Raw genomic sequence first — 16,934 nt, 5'->3', positions numbered from 1 at the left:
TTTTATTAGTGACAAAGGAAAAATACTAACTAGACTATTGAGAAACTGGACAACCCCTTGATGGGAAAGAACTTGGACAAAACTGTGGATGATCAAAATCAGCATCACCAATGAGGGGCCGATGGGCATTGTATGCCTCGGAATGTGATGTCTTGACAAGGGCACGATATCCCTCATGCCGTATTCCATCTACGAACGTACAACCTCAATCTAGTCACGAGGAACTCTCAGAAATCCCCAAATGAGGAACATTCAATTAAAAGGAGGAGGTTGTAGTATTCAAAAATGTCAATGTCATAACTGAAAAGACAGGCTGAGGAACAGTTCCAGATTAAAGAAAACTAAAGAGACATGACAATTAAATGAAATGTGTGATCCTACACTGGATCCTCTACTGCGAGGAAAATAATGCTATAAACGTCTTCTGAAACTCACAAGTGACTGTGGTTATTTAAAGAATATCCTTATCCTTAGGAAATACACACTTAAGAATCTAGCGGTAAAGAACCAAAATGTATGCAACCTACTCCCTAATGGTTAACAAAAAATTATATTTATGTAGATGTGTATGTATGTATTTTCATATTTAGAGAGATAGAGAAAATACATAAACAAATGAGTCAAAATGTTAACAATAGATAAATCTGGGTGCTCATTATGCTATTCTTGCAGCTTTTCTATAAGTTTCCAAATAAAAAGTTATCTACAATTAAGACATTTTAAAAAAAGGTATGGGTAACTCAGTACAAACATATCAATACCGTTATCCAAAAATTATTTCTTGTCAGCTGAACAAAACAGAGTCCATTCCTTCTACCTTCTCTCCTACACACAACCAATGTCCTGGCACCTATATCAATACTTACGCTTGTGAAGTGGTTTCCCAGCTCTCAAATGCTCCCTCTTCAACCACACCTAAAATGAGTTACCTAATGGAAGCACAGTTAGAGTGGTGTCCTTCTTCCACAAAAATCCTTTTAGGGTCCCTAGTTGACTATCAAATACAGAACAAACTCATTTGCTTGACCTTCAAGACCCTCCAAATATGACCCCAAGTTGGTATTCCTTCCTTACCTTCTAATAACATCCATAACAAAAGGTGGTGTAACAGAACATGAGCTTTGGGGTCGGAAAGACCCTGAGTTTCCACCTAACTCCAAAATGAGCTGCGTGAAATTAGGAAACGTTCCTCAATCTCTTTGAGGTGCAATTCCTTCATCTGTGAAAAAATGAAATTATAATACACAATATATAAGATGATGACAGGGATTATTATGTTATTATGCCTCATCAGCTCCCCTAGTCTGTAATAATTGTCATTCTCCAATTTTCTGTAGAAGATTCTTCTGACCGGAATTCCCTCATACTTGACTTTTTTTCTCTGTGAGAGCATTCTCACATCTCTCACACATCTCAATCTCATGTCTTCTGTAGATTAGTCTTTCATCTTGCCCACACATTTGTAATTGCTATCCCTTCCGCATTCTCATAGCTCTTTGTTCACATCTCTATTATGAACTCACGTTTTATTCTCCAGCCTTGTCTCAGTACTGGACCAAATAAGCCCTCAGTAAGTGTGGGCTCAATGCATGTGGGCCCTCCTGCCCTGTTGAGCATTGGGTGCTATCCTATGTACTTATATAGTATTATCTCCCATTTTAGATTACTCATTCATCTAGGGCAGTCGCCATGTCTTGTATTCATCAGAATTCCCCACAGGATACTCAGCAGCATACAATGGGGTTCCATGCTCTCAATTTTGGTGAAATAATAATAATGATGATAATAATAGCTAACACTTACTGAGTACTTACTAAGTGTCTGGTCCTGTTCTAGGTATTTTATACATATTAAAACATTTAATCCTCACAATGATTTTATGAGGTAGGCTGTATTTCTAGTCTCATTCTCCAGAGAAAGAAACTGAGACACAAAGAGGCCAAACTCAGTAAAGCGGCAGAGCCAAGAATGAAACCCAGACACTTGGGCCCGAAAACTCATTCTCTGAACCATTACACTGCACTTTTATCCTCAGACCATATTGGAATTTTTCCTTCTGAAGGACAGCACAATTTGCCCCTGTGACAGTAAGGAGAATGTCTGCAAACAGGGGAGATTGTCACTAGAAGTGTCAATGCCATAGGGCAGCCCCCCCACTTGGTCAGTCTCAGGAGGCCATGTTCTTCTATCGTCTGCTGTCTTTCCAGCAACAACACTCTGCTTTCTTCCAGCATCTTCTCTGTTCCTTCCCCCAACCCAGCAACTTCTCCTTTACTACCAGTTTATCTTTGAGGACTCCATATTCCGGGTGCCCCACCACCCAGTCTCTCCCTCTCTTAGATTTTTACTGTGATGATGCTGTGTTACAACAACTCCCCAAATCTCAGTGGCTTACAACAACAAATGCTTGCTTTTCTTACTCTTCTCTAAAGATCAGCTGTGGTTTGGCTAATCTTGATTGGGCTTACGTGGTTCAGGTGGGCTAGGCTGAACTCAGCTTCAGATCACATTCAAGTTTACTCCATGAGTTTTCATAATTTTGAGACCAGATAAACACCAAAACAAGTTCTTCATGAAACAAATAGTACAGCAAAAGAGGCTAAACTAACTACAAAGCATATTTAAGGCCTCTGCACATGATACAGGTCTCTGTTAATGCTCCATTGGCCAAATCAAGTTGTGTAAACCCAAAATGAACAGGATAGGGATAGGTACTCTGCCTATTCTACCGGGAGGGAAAATCACATGGCAAAGAAGCATGGAAACACCACTATATTTTAAGAAGGACTGAAAAATTGGAAATGGTAATCCAATCTACAGACCTCTCCAAGGCCCCAGAGATAGAAATACAGTGGGGAATCAACACAAATAGGGGCAGGAGCAGCACAATGCATGGCTTACCCCTGGGCTCCAATGTGGACTCAGCCCCAGCAGTCATCTGAAAGTAAATGGATGAGACCACACCATCAGGAATAGCCAGAGAGCATACTCATGTATAACGCACCTGCCTAGGAAACGTCGCATTCCCCCAATCTAAACAAGTGGGGTACTATTATGCAATCAAACAACAAACAGCTAGTGAGAACCTACAGCAACATCAGCTTGGTGTTATTGAGTCCAAAAGAGAAATAGTGTGTCAAGGACCAATTGACCTCCCTGGGAAGACATGACTAACACACTTGCAACACTTATCGAACAAGCCAGTGTGTGATTAAGTTCTCAACCACACAGAGGAGCTTCTAGAGGAAAGGATGGTACTTTATAGAGTGATAATTGCACAGCACGGAGCACACGCAGAGAAAGCCTTGGGGAGCTGAGAGCTTTGAAAGAGGACCTTGAACGTCCTATAGATAGAAAGAGCAGATAGAAAATGTTAGATACGCATTTCCAGAGAGGATAACCAGATGAGTCACAAGAGACGGAGAACAATAATAGTGTAGGATATTATAGGATTGTCATTTAATAGAGTTTTAGAAAATTATATTTCAGGAGCAAGAGAGGGGTAAAGGAGAATGGCCTGGGCTGACAAATACCTTGCCTGCCCTGTTCTGGGAGAATTTCCTGAACTGTCTTTTTGAGTTACAGTTCTATTTTCTGCGTCATTTTCTACTGCTTCAAATCCATTTACTTTCTGACTAAACTGTGTAGAGAGAAACAAAATTTAAATGATTCAACATATGTCACCCAGAACTCCTGGGCCCTGCAGTTCTGTTTTAAAGACAACCCCCATGAGAGTTCTATTTGCGGTCTGAGCAGATTTCCATTTCACCCAGACCTAGCCGGGATGATTCTCTCCCCTTTTCTCACATTCAGCATGGGAGCCAGCTGGGATTCTTCACAAGGCCTGCTGTGTTGCCGAGTGTCCTGCAAGAAGGCAGCATTGCAGCAGCTCCGGCTGAACCAGTAACTCATGACCTGGAAACACTGGCCGCTGTGCCCTCCTGTTTATCACCAACAAAAGGAAAGGCAGGGCCTTTTCTTTGTTTGTGGCAATGTAGCACCTAGGGGTTATAATATGAGGAGGGAGAATTTAAAGCTGAAAGCTAGATATTTTTCTAGCTTGAGTTAAAGCGTTACTCTGGGATTATAAATGTCATTATAGAGATTTCTAATACTCACCCAAATCTGGTTCCAGGAGGACAGGAAGATTAAACACCCCCGCCCCTTTGCTGTGGGGTGGAGATATTCAACTGGATCAGGCCAATGGGCAGAGATGTGTGTAGTGAAAAACCCTTGCGTATTTCTCCAGCATCTCTCCCCTGCCTGTTGAACGACGTGCTTGTTCCTGATGGTGTAGCTAACAGTCAGTGGTGCCCATCTTCCTGGACCATCAAGTTATTGTCTGGAGGATTTCCTGTATACTCAGTGGACATTACATAAGCAAGAAATACACGTTGGCTGTGTTCAGGCACTGAAATTCCAGGATTGTTTGTCACCACAATTCAACCTACCTACCCTGACTAATAAATGCTAACCAATATCTACAAGAGTCTAAAATACAGTAACCTTAATTTAGGCTAGAATAATCATGACTAGGCAAAATAGAGTCCAAAGGGCAGAAGCAGTTGAGCATCATACACTGATTCCCCCAAGCTCCACTGTGGGTTCCAGTCATAGGTGAATCCCTAATCTCATCTAGAACCTAATAGTTCTTACTTTAATCACAATTCAAACATAGTTTATTCTTTCTAGATTAAAGCAGAAAGTCAGAAGGGAGAGTGTTCAGAGGCACACTTGGGCAATAAAGAGAGACTACTGACAGCTTATTGGCTTGGGTGTTTTTGCTGCATTCGTGGTCCTGAATTAGGTGAATTTATGCATTCCCCCCCTTTTTTTTTTTTTTTAAATGAGCCTCCTTTTTTTTTTTTAAAGAATTTTTTTTTAATTTTTATTTATTTTTATTTTTTCCCCAAAGCCCCAGTAGATAGTTGTATGTCATAGCTGCACATCCTTCTAGTTGCTGTATGTGGGATGCGGCCTCAGCATGGCGGGAGAAGCAGTGCGTCAGTGCGCGCCTGGGATCCGAACCTGGGCCACCAGTAGCGGAGCGCAGGTACTTAACCACTAAGCCACAGGGCCGGCCCTGCATTCCCCTTTTTAATGTCTGATTTTCTGAAAGGTCATTTAGTTTGTATATTGAAAACGATTGTTCAACGTCTTCTCTGTGACCCAGACCAGCCTGTAGTACCAAACATTTCCTAGAGATGATACAGTGGAAAGAATATCAGGAGCGTGGTGCTGTTGATGTGAAGCCACTGCAAGCACATTAGCTTGAATGTACACCATGGCCTCTTACCACCGGCCCACAGCATTGGGTCTGAGTGCAGACACAAAATGCCTAAGGGGGTGTAAGGCATCAGCTTCCTATTATCAACAAACAGTGTAATTTACAGTAGGAACTTTATTATACACATCAAACATATAGCAGCCCTGTCTAGTATTGCAAGCTTCACTTGTATTGGTCACAGTCTCTTGGGGACTCTTTTCTAAGGCTAAGTCTCCCTGCAATGAGTAACACCAGGTGTGCAGAACTATAGATCTTTGATTGCCATATTCTCCTGCACTCTTGACCACTGTTCATGAAGAGCAAAGTTGACAGGTGGTGCCTTAGGGAGATTTGATGGAGGCTAACAGATCACATTGTGCTATAACTATTAGTTGTTTATAATCTACCTTGAAATGTTCATAATTCACCTCTACAAGCTAATCACATCTTATGGTTTACCATGCATCATCTGTCATTTCTCCACATCCGAAGCCAAGCAAGGATGGAGGGACTAATAGGAAAACTATGGTGAATTTAATTTCTAACTAATTGTCTTCCTGAATTGATACCTTTCTTATGAAAAGTGCCTTGGAATTTAAAGTTGGATACCCTGTTTTCTTGGTCAGCCCCCCTTCCAGAATTACACCTGAAAATTCCTTGCCTATGAGCACTGGCTAGCATTTATGTTTCACAACAAGGAGTTTGGAGTGACGTTGAGAAGAGGATAAATGAGGGTGATCCATGCCAGGTAACTAAGTATAACTTTACAGGAGGTAAGCGCATGATTAAGTGTCCTTGGTCAAGAGTCCATATTGAATTGGGAAACTTTGACAAAGAAAGAATTCAATGGTGACCCATTCTTTCACAAATTGGGTACAGTCAAGTGCCCCTCATTCTACCTCTTATGGCCATAGGAATAATCAGAGCTCTGCAGTAATCATTCACAAACGGGATTGCCAGGCACAATCATTTGTAAGCACAGTGAAGAATAATGAATTTGTGGACAGGGTCTTTATCTCAGTTGTACCCTTCTCTATCACTTAGAGCAAATGGTCAGGCTGAAATGATGGAACTAAGTGGTAAGGGACTTTAACAAGGACCTGCGGGTGCCACTAGTTACTATGCTCTGATTTTGAAGAGCAGTATTCATCTGGTTTAAGAACAAATATAATATATCAGGACTTGCCTTGATCTAGCCTCAGATAGTGACTTGCAAAATAAAAAAATAAAACCATTAAGAAGCTAATCGGTCTGATCTACCCATTTTTACCAAGGAATTACTCTTTTTTTTCAGGAAACATGGAGCTAAAACAAGACAAGTTTCTGCTGTAGTAATTGAGGCCACAGTCATCTGTCTCCTGCAAACTCAGGAATGCATATATTGATTGAGGAATCAGCATTTGCTCCTTCCTTCCAATACGTGACACTTAACAAACTATTAAAATTAACCACTTTAGTTCTACATGGCAGAGATTTTGCTTATTTCTAAGTGGCCATGAAATGAAAGATTTAATAATTGTATTTTATTGTCCTTTAAAGGCTTTAAAAGTAGAGTTATCAGCTATTGCTGCACCTACAGGTATAATATCGAGGCCTGTCATTTGCTGGTGAAAAGCTTGGGAACAAGAATGATACGAGGGCAGAGGGTACTATTTCAACATGGTGCTTTTCTTTTAGGAAATTAGAGCAATTGAGAGGCAGGTAAGAAAGCAGGAGTAGTTATTGTCTCAGTAATGGAATGCTGCTAAAGATTTATTGATTCTTTCCTGCTTACGTGAGTCTGATATAACTCCTAGAAGAAGGCTGGTTGAGTGAGTGTGTATGTGTGTGTGTATGTGTATAAGAGAGTGGGGGAAGGGAGGGTTGGACACTTCTCAAAATCATTCTGTTTAAGTAGCTACATAGGTCTACTAGCTTAAAACTCATCCTTGGTCACACCTACTTGGGTAACCTTTTCAACAAGTAGCACTGCAACTTGTATCAGAGTATTTTAGTATTTCCACAAGTCTCAATATGTCCATTTAAAGTCTTATTGTTACCAAAAACTCACATTCTATACAGGATTGTTAGAAATGAGAGACCCCAGACCGTAGTTCTCCGTGTGCTAATGCCCCCATCATCCTAGAGTTCTGACTTTGAACTCTTCTAAATATTTGGCTGTTTCTCTGAACTTGGGGCCCATGGATGGACATCAGGGGATCTCTGAACACCCAAAACTCTATGAAACTGTGTGTGAGCTTGTATATGTGTGTGTGTGTGCATGTTTCTGACAAGAGTCCATAGCTCTCACGAGGGTCTCAGATTAGGTCTGTAACCCTCATCCCCCAAAAAGGCAAGAAACGCTACCTACAGAAAGAATGCCTTCTGTAGTGTGCACCCAGCTCAATAACACATTTACTCTTTCCATCCTCTCAAAGTTTCTAAAGAGAATGTAGGCAAAGCTCATCTTGGTCCCTCTCCGTGTCCCCCGTCTGTTTCCTCTCTTCTCTTCACTTCTTCTCCTCTGGAAGCATCCTTGGCCCTCTATGAATCATGTCCAGGTGCCCTCTGATAAAATTATTCCCTCATAGGTGTTAATTGCAGAATATATTATCTCTCCTAGCACTCTTTTGCTTTATATTTAAAACAAAACAAAAGACAAAAAACAAAGGTCATCCCTGGTGGCCTAGTGGTTAAGTTCAGCGCACTCTGCTTCAGCAGCCTGGGTTCAGTTCCCGGGCACAGACCTACACCGCTCTGTTAGTGGCCATGATGTCCTGGCAGCCCACATACTAAAAAACAGAGGAAGATTGGCATGGATATTAGCTCAAGGTGAATCTTCATCAGCAAAAAAAAAAAAAAAAAGACAAAAAACAAAGAACAAGAGTTTAAACCAAAGGAATAAATCTGATAGTATTTCAGACATTGTGGTGCCTGGTTGAAGTCTCTGAAGAGTCCCTCCCAGCACCTTTCCAATCCCACCAGCGAGTGACAGTCTTATGCTGCTTACAGACCTGGCTGACGGAGACAACCAATCTCCTTAAACTACAGAAGTCTCCAAAAGCACACAATTTTAGTGTAACAGGAGAAAAATCAGCCAAACTTGTTGAGAAAGTAAATAAGCGTTGGCCAATTTTCACGTTGATTTATATTCTGATCATATAGCCTTATCTCTAAGCTGTATAATTATAGCTCTTTAATAACCTGAGACCATACAAAAACCTTTATCAGTGCCCTCTCCACAGAGACAAAAGGGTAGAGTACAGCCAGAATTGCTTATCTTGCTTTTCCTGAGATGTCGAAGAGAATCTTCCAGAAGAAAGTGCAGGCAGGGGAGTGCTGAGCACGTTCTTAGGTCACACTGCACTTCTCTAGCACACAGCAGCCTTTAGAGTTTGTGCCAGCTCTTCCCACACCCAGGAAAAAGAAAGGAGGCCCCACACTGTCCTTTTCTTCATCTTCCTCCTGCTGACCCACCTCGGTATTCTCACAGGAATATGTGGGGCTCCTCCAGCACCCTCTCCACTCCCTTTCTTCATAAATACACCCCAGGTCCCAAAGAGTATTCTCAAACTTGTATAGACATCAGCTTCTTCCTCCTGGAAAGGAAAATGTAGCCAATTATGTGTTGATGGTTCTGAGAAAAATATCTATATATAATAAAACTGCTTAAATAAGCCTGGAAAGAGGGCTCATTTTAGTCCATCCCTGCAGCTTCTGTGAGTCTCCTGTGACACTCTTGAAACCTAATCAGCTTCCCTATCTTGCCTACTTTTCTGAGCAATGGTGAATGTGTGTGTCTCTGTTCCATTATCATTAATGGGAATTGGGAGCACTTAAGAGAGGCAAGCCTTTCCCTAGAGATGTAATTTCGTGCATTAAGTTATCAAAACACGAGAGAATACACATTGATACATGGTGGATTCATACAATTGGCTCCATTAACACTAATGGGAAGGAGGCCCATGTCTCTCCTCCACACTGACGGGCAGATATATAAACCCTGGCTCCTCAGGAGGCCCAGCATGGTGACTGACCTCGCCCCTGCATGTAGTTCCTTTGTTTTCAAATCCATCTGGATAAATATGGAGTCCCCTGATTGAATATAGACACCAGGTCACCTGGCAGCAGGCAGTCTATGGGGTTTGGCTTTAAATGAATGCATGAGACGGAGTCCATAAGCCACATATAAATGTCAGTCCAACCCATTTATGGTCACACCTTTCAAAGAATAGACAAAGCAAATTAGGAATATCAGTTTTTCTAGAAAGCAGAGGCAAAATCCTGAACATCAAAGATCTACTGTGCTATGGACTTGAGCTACGTAGCGGACCAGGTCTCCCCTGATGTGCTCACCGTCCGCATCATTCCACTCTAAGCCTCGCTGCCTTCCCTCCCTTAGAGTAAAATTTGTACTTAATTGCCTTTCCTTTGATGTCTTTTCTGTCATAATTTCTGATATTTTCTCCCCACTGAATGTTTTGTATATTTAATATTTATTCGTTACAAAATCCCAGCTCCCCCATCCAAGTATAAAATTAAAAGGCGGTAGAGCATTATAAGGAAGAAAACAATAGGATCAAATAATTCACTCAGAGCCATTAGTCAGCAAGGAATAAAGATCAAGAATCCAGGAGAGATTAAGAGTAAAGTGTAGCAATTAAAACTATGGAGTTAGGTATTCCTGGGTTCCAATCAAGTGTTTAATGTGTGATCTTGATCAAGCCATTTAACTTCTCCTGTTTCCAAATCTGTTAAAAAAAAAAAAAAAAAAAAGTCATGTCTACCTTTTAGGATTGTTGGTAAGCTTTGGATTGATAATCCATGGCCACAATAATGCTGCATAAAAAACATGCATAAAACCTCCGTGACTTGCAACAATAAGGATGCATTTTTGCTTATAAATCTGTGGGTTTGCTGGGATGTTCTGTAGATCTGGCTTGGGTTTAGCTGACTTTAGTCAGCTGGCTTATGCATCTTTGATGAGTTGATTGGTCCATCGGGTATGGCTAGTCTAAGACGGCCTCAGCCAGGATGGCTCATCTGTGTTCCACGTGGTCTCTCGTTGTCCAGCTGTAGCCCACACTTGTTCTCCTGGTGGCAAGGGTCCACAAGAGAGAGGCAATACACATGGCCCCCTGAGGCTTGGAATTGTTACACAATCACTTCCACCACGTTTTATTGGTTCCAGCAAGTCATATGGCCAAATTCAAACTCAAGGGGTGAGGAAGACTCCACCTCTTGATAGGCACCACCACAAAATTGTATTGCAAAAGATGTGGTAAGAGAGGAGCAGAGGATTGGGGCCATTTTCCAATCAATCTTTCACAAAGCCAAATGAAATCGTTCATGTAAAGGGCTTAGCACAGTGCCACGCACACAGCAAATTGCTCAATAAAATACATCTATTGTTAAAACCACAACAATTATAATGTAATTCCTAGTTATTAATTATATAGTATTGTATCTGACACATTTTATGTGTCTCTTCAGATTCCCTTGGTGCCAACCTTTCCCAGATTCTAAGACACTTACTGTGTCTTAGTTACTGGACAAATGACCAACTCTGTTTAGATCTCTGTGGCTCTACCACAAGTTGCTTTCCACATGAATGTCAGGCCCTCCATACAGCTGAGTTTTTGTTTGTCCTATGGCATCCGGACTAATATAAAATGCCACATTGTGGGGTCTGGGGGTCCGTCATTCTGAGGATCTGAAAAGTAGCGGGATGAACAAACCTGGAAGTGTGGAGAAGCCAATCTCCTGTGGGGTCACTTTTGACCAGTGGAAAATAGGACACAAGAAGGAGCAGACAAATAAATGTCCTCTCCTTATTCCCTCCCATGGACTGTCCCATGTGCAGAATCTTTATAAATGCTGTGCCGAGACATTGCATGGGGTTGAGCAAGTTCACCTGCCAGGCAACATACTGTATCTATTCACGGATCATCACGAAGCAGTGACTAGTACAGTGTCCTGTCATCTTGTGTTCTATCCTTCTCTGCCTCACTTTCCTTTGTCGTAATACTCATTGCCCTGGGTTTGCACATCCCAAATTAAGCTTTGGCACTTAATCCTTGCCTCAGACTCTGTTTCCAGGCAACTCTGGCTAAGACCAGTACATTTATTATATATTTTGTGCATATGCTAGATATATATCTAAGTTGTAAATGAGTCAGTTTAAGATAATAATATACCGATATTTGTCTAATGATTGAAGCTTATAAGAGTATCTTCTGTACCAGTAACAGGTGTTTCCAGTCCACTAATGAGGAGAACTCAGATCCTTTTTGTGATTAATAAGACTGCTTCTGGAACAGGTTGGAATGCAGGCATTGAGGTAGACATTGGGAGGAAAAACAAATTGCTCTAGCACCACAGTTAGTGCTGGTTTTCAGCTGGCTCTGAGTCACACAGCTGGAGGTGTTTTGCAGAGCAGGTTGATGGGTGGAGTGAGTGCAAGGATCTGCCAGCAAAGCTGTGCACACCCCGCAGACAAAGTCCCGAGTCCAGAGAACCAAGGGCTTTATTTCATAGTCTGCATTTCCCAAGGAGGATCCAACTTTTCTCCTTCCATACCTGCCTTTAATCCACATCCCTCCCTCCCCTAGAGAGTGACACAATGTCTAGAGCATTTCCCCAAGTGGAGAAATAAAAAATAAGAAAAACAAAACTTCTCAGGTGACAGACATGGACTAATGGGGGAGGAAGTTTTACACCCTCCTCCCACTGTTCCCAGATCCTGCAGACTCTTAGAGAAGATGCTCAAAGAGCCTCAATATCTTGAATATCTGATAAGAGAGTTGTTCTTGAGTTGAAGAGGGTGGGAGGTGGTGCGGGCGTTATCAGAGTCATGACACTGTAACACTATACCTTAGTTGGTGTGACCTCCTCAGTTTATTAGGAGAAACAGTATGGTGGCCTTCAGACATGACTTTGAGAAGGAGCCAGACCTGAGTTCAAATGTCAGTTGTCATCCTCACTAACCTTGTGGCCTTGAAGAAGTTGTGCCACCAATCTCTCCTTGGTTTTATAATTGGTAATCGTATCTTTTTGGACTAACGTTTTATGTCAGCTAACCCTGAGTTGAGAGTTCATGTACAAGTGATTTATTAAGGAATTGCTTTCAGGAAACACTGGTGAAGGAGTGAGGGAAGCTGGCAGGGGGAAAGAAGCGAAGCAAGAAGGGAGAATGTTCAGGTAAACTCTCAACTTCAGCCTGGTCCCAAGAGGAGATTTGGAGTACAAATTACACCCCAGAGTTTGTGCTACCTCAAAGCAAATGATCTGCGCTTCATATTTCAGTACCAATCTGTAAGGCTCACCTCCTCATTTATAAAATGAGAATCATGTCTACATTACTGGGCTATTTGAATTCTAAATTCTGTGTGTAAAACATTTAGCAAAATGCCTAGTGCAAGGTAAGAACACGGCACGCCATGGGTTGTTTAAAATAATGATCATCATTATTATTGAAGAAATTGAGCAAGTTACTTAAGCATCACACATCTAGCCATAGCAGAGCCTTGAAAGAGGGCGTGTGCTTCTTCTTTCCCTTCAGACTCTCCGAGGAGTCACAGAAAATCTAAGCTGCCTGCTTACATTCTGGGTCATTTGGTACCTAAGTGTCTTCTTCTGAGTGGTTCTAATTCTAAAATCAATGGAATTAAAGTCAAGAGTTAGAAATGAAAATGATTCTGTCATGTGTTTGTTAGAGTTGTTCTGAATATCAGAATATAAAAGGTCAGGCAATTCAAAATGTATTCATCCATGTGGGTGCTTTCATATGGAAGCAAAGTTGAATTGAAAATATTTCACATTGACCAGTGTCATATTTTTATTTGAAAGTAGAGTCTTGTTTCATGAAGTCTTTCTAAAACACACCTAGAACATGGTAAAAAAAGATATATAATAAAGAGGCATCTCTGTGCTTCTTATTGAAAGAATATTCTTAAGCTATTAATGCCATTTTGCCTACACACACAGAGCCAGAAGGGCTGAGAGTTTACATCTGCCAGGACGAGCCTTAACTGATAACTGGCACTGAACTAGGAAATCCCAGTTCACTTGTCACAAGGCAGGACAAAGTATGGCACTCCCCTCGGAGTCAGGCTGAGCTGGGAATTTTCTCCACCCTCACTTGGCTTCTTCCTCTTCCCCATCCAGCTTCCCTCACTTCTCCACCAGTCTTTTCTGGGAGCAATTCCAAAATAAATCACTTCTAAGTGGATCTGTATCTAAGGGTCGTCTTCCGGAGTCAGGACCTAAGACACTAGTACAAAAGGATTTTCTTAACAATTGTAAGACCAATGCAAGCTAGTAACACTGCATAATAAAAATTAACATTTTTGTGTCACTATTATTTATCAGGAAATGTGCAAAGCAATCCATAGGTTACAGTTATCTATGGGCTCACTCAGCTAGTTAGTGACTAAGCATGTTTTGACTCAACCTGTCTGATAATGAAGCTTAGACTCTTAACCAGCCACCACCTTTGAACATTTGACCTTGAAATTGAGAAAGTGTGAAAAGAGATCCTTCATCTTATTCCAGTGGCATCCATTTCAACCTCTGGGTTAACAGTCCAAGGAAACTCTGCCTTTGTTTTCAGATTCTCTCCTAGGTCAGCTTTGTGAATGTTTCTGGATTTTGCATCATATTCCATGGAGAAAAGTGTGGACTGGCATTTCTTTTGCATTTTCATGTTGTGTTGCTTAGCTCTTCTTGGAGACCCCATTGAGTCCCAATGCTAGCTGCCAGTGATTCTCCACCAGGGAGTGCGGTTTAAAATTATCACCAGCAATAAAGCTCATCCTCCAGAAATGTAATATCCCTGAAACTGGACCTTCTTGAAGTTCAAAAGATAGGAGCATTAAATTGAAAGGAAATCCTTCTATGTGGGGTTGATCTTATCAACTACAACGAGGACCAGAGTTTCGATCTGTCTCCCCAGTGCATTGTAATGCAGAAGCAAAGAAAGAAAAATAAGAAAGTGGAGATGAGGTTAATTCAGTGGAATTCAGTACCACAAATGTATTGAGGGTCTTCTGCATTCATTCACTTTGTTACACTGGGGCAGCACCCGTGCCATCTTCTCTTTGAACTCCACTGCCACTCCTACAACCACATTCAGCACAGCACAACACTTAGCAATGATTCTAAGGATAATACTCCCTTAGTATTTCTCTACCATTCATAAAATCTATTTGGAAACAACAAAGCTAACGGTCAAATTAAGCAGTGAACACAGATGCATATCCAAAGAAAAAAGAGCCATGGACTTAGAAACCTTCAGGTTTCCTTGTTCATCCCTTCCTGCCTTGTATTAACTTGAAGAACAGTAGATAGTAGATCATTGAGACACCCACATTTTTGGGTGGATCCTCATACATCTTGAACCATGTGAAAGATATCATACTAGATGCAGGCATCTTCTTTCCTGCAAGAAGTTTATAGTCTAGATGGAAGGTAAAACTTTTAGATTGATATGGTATGAAATAAGTAGATTTGATTTATGATTGTATGGGTTTAGTGGATAAAGAAATCATTTAGAGCCGGGCTGGTCAAGGCTAACATTATGAAGGAGGTTGATTTTGAACAGTAGTCTGCTGTGGACAGGCTGAGAGGACCAGAAAAGGCATCCCCTGCTTAGGGTCTGCATAAGCAAAGGTGTGGCAGAGGAAATTGACAAGATATATTTGACGCACAGTGGGCTTACACACAACAAAGAGTTTATAACAAAAATTTGAGATATTTTAACTAGGACTAAATAGCCTTTCAAATATTTTTGAAATGTCAATGGCTTTCCTTATTAACCACCCATTGGTTGTTGCTTAACAAACTATATTACTAATCTATTTCTATATAACAAACCAACACAAACTCAGTGACTTAAGATGACAACCATTTTATTCACTAATAATTCAGTGGATAAGCAGTTTGGGCTGGGCTCAACTGAGTGGTTCTTCTGTTGGTCCAGTCTGAGGTCGTTCATGCAGCTTTTGTTATCTGGCTGCTCAAATGGGGCTGGGTGGTTTTAATGGCTGTAAATATATGCTTCTGTTTTGGAGACAGTCCAAAGCCATGGATTCATTCACGCTGGGGGCATATGCTCCACTCCACTGCTCTATCTCCATACCCTCAGGTTCTTCTGTTCCTTCTACTCTGCACTATGTGGAATCCGGCTCATGGACTCTGCTCTTCAGTCAGTGTCACGGTGAAGACTCTGGCAAATGATCTTGAGAGACATAAGAGGAATAGATCTGAAGCCAAAATATTTATCATTCTTTTATTATAGAGAATTAATTACAAGTGAGATCTCAAATTTGGAGATAAATCTATCCTATTCATACCACTTAAAAAATCACCTAGTAGCATGAACACTCTGGAATGGTTAGATTGAGAGACAAGCCCATCTTATTCAGCGCTTTACAATGAGACATGGAAAGAGTCTGTGGTCTTAGGAAAACACAGCTGTGATGAGCCTGAGCAACAGTGGTGACATTCTTCACTCAGTGGGGAGAAAAGAAATCTGTGTCCTCCTGGTGTATGTCTGCAGGCTCTGGCATAGGTGTGGAAAGGACATCTTTCTCCCATTAGGCTTAAACACGAGATGTACAGCATACGAGCAACACCTTTTCTTCTTAACACCTACATACAGATTTGTCAATACCTAAAGTAATATTAATTTTCATTTACTTTCAGTATTGAAATATAGCTCCTTAACCTTCTGATATTTTGAGAAAAATGTCATTTAGTGGCCTGAAACAGAATGTAACTAAATAGTGTCCAAATAGGCTGAAAAATTTCATCTGCCTTCTGAAAGAATCGAAGAGAGCCTTTTATTCAGGGAGAATACACTTGTCACAATACTCTGTCTGCCTACAGAGTAGCCTCAAGGGGTGGGGAGGGTTCTCAATGTATTTCAGAAATGTTAATTCATTTATTCCTCAAATGTCCTTAATTAATGTATAAAGAGCAGGAATTTATTACCATTTAAAAAAAGAGCCACATTAGCATCTGTCCAAATCCCCTTTGGCCCTAACCCTGTGGTGCCCATGACCAGACGTCCAAATGTCATCATTTGCATCTCTTTGCCTCCGGGCTTTCTTGCCTCCACATTTCTCTGTCCTTGTGCACAACAGGCTGAAAGGACTGGAGAATCAATGGTCCCCACGAGCAGCCATCGACTAATGACTGACAAAAATCAAAAATCTGTATACACCGCCTTTCCTCCGCAGCAACCTCTACCCTCCGGTGGGATAACTCTGAGGCCCGTGTTCTGCACTGGCTCCAGGGTTCCCCAGCAGGATTAAGCTCCAGTTGCATGCAGTGACACTAAACTTGAAAATCCACCCTGAATCACCTGTCTTGCTGTCCTGGTGCTTCCTGGGGCCATCTCCTAAATAAACCCCTTGTACTTAAATCCTTGTCTCATATTCTGCTTCTGGGGGAAACAAAACTAAGACAAACAGTGAGGCATAGAGTAAAATAGTTTTGTCTTTAATTAAATCAGATCTAATCTTCAGGTTTGGGATCCAGAGCTCCTTCTGTAAAATCATGCTCTTATTTCTATGTTTTGAATTGTGTGGTTTATAAATTAGAAAAGATCATGGAGAGTTTTATCCGAAATCCTCATTCTACAGATCAGGAAATGTAGGATCAGAGAGGAGGAGAAATTGCTGACGTC

This window comes from Ceratotherium simum, chromosome 21, assembly GCF_057802395.1.
Source record: "Ceratotherium simum simum isolate JZ-2026a chromosome 21, ASM5780239v1, whole genome shotgun sequence".
Lineage (NCBI taxonomy): Eukaryota > Metazoa > Chordata > Mammalia > Perissodactyla > Rhinocerotidae > Ceratotherium > Ceratotherium simum.
The sequence above is the reverse complement of the archived record's forward strand: the minus strand, read 5'-3'. Positions refer to the sequence as shown.